This window comes from Ailuropoda melanoleuca, unplaced genomic scaffold, assembly GCF_002007445.2.
Source record: "Ailuropoda melanoleuca isolate Jingjing unplaced genomic scaffold, ASM200744v2 unplaced-scaffold63, whole genome shotgun sequence".
Lineage (NCBI taxonomy): Eukaryota > Metazoa > Chordata > Mammalia > Carnivora > Ursidae > Ailuropoda > Ailuropoda melanoleuca.
Genome location: NW_023237169.1, coordinates 1 through 2,728, shown reverse-complemented (window position 1 = coordinate 2,728; position 2,728 = coordinate 1). Strand labels below are relative to the sequence as shown.

General features: G+C 51.0%; 1 long non-coding RNA gene across 1 annotated transcript; it reads right to left on the bottom strand.

The window, feature by feature from the left end:
* Positions 1-48: 48 nt before the first annotated feature.
* Positions 49-2,728, bottom strand: LOC105237723. The gene is made up of 3 exons (XR_004623057.1): positions 2,671-2,728; positions 1,289-1,446; positions 49-786 (listed from the first exon to the last, which is right to left on the bottom strand). It is a non-coding gene; the product is annotated as an uncharacterized LOC105237723 (long non-coding RNA).

Sequence of the window (2,728 nt, the reverse complement as noted above, 5' to 3'; positions counted from 1 at the left end):
GCACCATAATATACCGTCTCTTCTGCCCTCTGTAGATCTTGCCTTCCTAACTAGACTGGACATTCCTTGGGGGTGGCGGGGATCAGCCATCTTCACATGGCCTCACACACATGTGCCGGTTAAACAAATCAGCTGGACTAACCCTCCTTCATAGTTAAATACCTAGCATCTCTGGAGTACCTTATTATTATTATTTTTGAAATGTTTGCAAAAGCACCAACTTCTGCAACTTTTTAGCGTCATGTTGATAAGGACAATTGAAGGTAAGTAAGTTTGCCGGGGAAGCAGAATGAACTTTCTGTCTAAGACAGAAATAGAATCCTCTCCTCCAAACCCCTGCTGGAACTTGTTTCCCATACATAATGGTCACATGGGCAGAGCAGAGGAAGCAATCGAAGGTTTTGTGGATCATTAAATGTGCAAGTGGAGCTGTGGCATTTGTCAACAGCCACCAGCGCTCAGCAGATGTGCTGCTGGTCACGGCGCCAGGCCTATTGTGAAGCATTATCCTTGCTCTGAATGGGGCTGGAGTTATGTAATAGAAACACAGAAGGTGGAAAAGCAAAACACCGAGACACAGACCAACGCCACGTTCCCTTTCTTTTTTTTTCAAAGCACTTTGCAGAGTACTTTGCTTATGGGTGGAGTTAAATTGAACTCTACGCCACAGACTCAATTCCGAATGATTTCTTTTTCAGGCCTTGAGACTTCTGGGCAACATGAAGAGGTGATTGAATGGAATGCTTCAGTTAAATTCAGGAAGTGATATTCTTTTCTCCTCCCCCACTGGGAATAAAATGACAGTCTTGGTTTTAGCATTGCTTTCCCGGGTAACTTGTCCTAAACTTCCTATACTCTGACCCCAAATCGACATAGGTGACATCCTGGTCAAACCACGGTCCTGTAGCTGTGATCCACACGGCTCTGGGGAACGGCTCTTACCCTGACAGGTTATATGCAGGGTCACTTTTAACCAGCGCAGCCCCTACACCCCCCAGCCTGCCCCCTCCACACAGAACTGGGGACTCCTGTCTCGCCCCGATGCAACCTGCTGCCCTCTTCATCCTTGCATTGCACACATTCCCTTCCAAGGACCACCTGCTCCACCTGCCAGTTGCACACAAGACTAAAAGGTGAGATAAGGGCTGAGGATAACGGAGGCTTTGCCCAGCGTCGCTAGAGAAGTGGGCAGCGGGTTGTCAGCTGTGGGGCTCTGGAGCCAGACCGTGTGGGTCCAAACGCTCCCTCTCCCTCTTCCCACCTGTGTCATCTTGAGCAAACTGCCTACCTTTCCTGGGTCTGGTTCCACATCTGTGAGCAGGGATGACAGCAGTATTGGCCTTGTCTTGTAGGTTCGTGGTAACGATGAAATGAGTCCGTATGTACGGCACACATGGAACAGTGCCTGGGACACGGTGTGTGCTTAGGGGAAGGCACGCAAATCCCCTAAGAGTCCGGAGAAGAACCAGTGGATGTAACCTGCCTGTTTGGTTCTCCCCAAGCCTTCCCCTCTCCCACTCTGCGTCTTCCTAGTCCTACCCCCCATCCTGCGCTGGTGACCTAATTCTACTCCCCTGACACCCGAGCCAGCCATCAGCAGCACTCTGTCCACCTTCACCTCGAAATCACTTGACTGCAAAGCCAGCCTCTCTGTCCGTTTCCTGGCATCTGTGGCAGGAGTGAGGCAAGAGTGAGCCGGTGCCCAGAGCAGCCTGAGATCCTGTCTCACCTCCGTGTTCTCATCCCCACCCCTCCGTCCCCTGGTCCTTCCCTTCCACACTTCCAGCTTCCTCAGGCTCTCAGCTCTCAGCTTTCTCAAGGCATAGGAAATGCACACATTCATTCATTCGTGTTTGCACAAACCCCTAGTAACTGCTGTTATGTGCCCTGCGCTAAGGACTCCTCTAGGTTCTGGAGCTAGAGCGGAGAAGGAAACATAACCTCCACTCTCACCGAGCTTACACGCGAGTGTGGAGAGGCGGAGAGTGAAGGAACAAACAATGCCGCCTGTCAAATGGGGAAGAAAACACTGAGCTTGAAGCACACATCCACGTGGGCTGGGCCTGGGGGTGGACCGAAGAGGAAGGAGGGAGGGAAAGAGCAAGGGGGCCCAGGCTATGGAAGGAGCTTCCTAAGGGCCAGGCTGGGTCATTATGGGGAGGGAGAAGCTGCTAAGGGTCTTAACGCTTGGCCAAGTTGTTGAGAAACTCCTTGAGCCTGCGGTGGCACCGCGGAACAATCTGGACCTTGTTCTCCTCCGTGTTCCTGGGCCCCCGTGGTGGGGCTGCTTGATAACGCCGTGGCATAGCCCGTCCGAAAGAGATCATTCCATCTCTTGCCTGCGGACGGCGGGCAGCCGAAGGCCCAAGCTCTCGGCTCTCCTGCGTGTTTTGGCAAATGAACACCAGAAAGACTCCAGCTCGGTCTTTCCAGCCAAGCTCTGCATCTAGGCCCAGGTAAGGAAGAATTTGGGAGAGGACTGGACTGAGTTACAAATACACGACTTCCCATAACTGATTACGGGACAATCCCGGCTGGAGAAATAACTCATCACTTCGTTCTCATACCGAAGATATCAAAGCTGTACAATTTACAGGGCATTTTCATATGCCTAATGTCATTAGATAGTTAACATACTGTATGTCACAACATCTGTTAGAATTCACTTACCCTTGAGCTAAATATATTTCCAGTTAGCACGGACATTCTGTGCAAAAGGAAAAAAAAA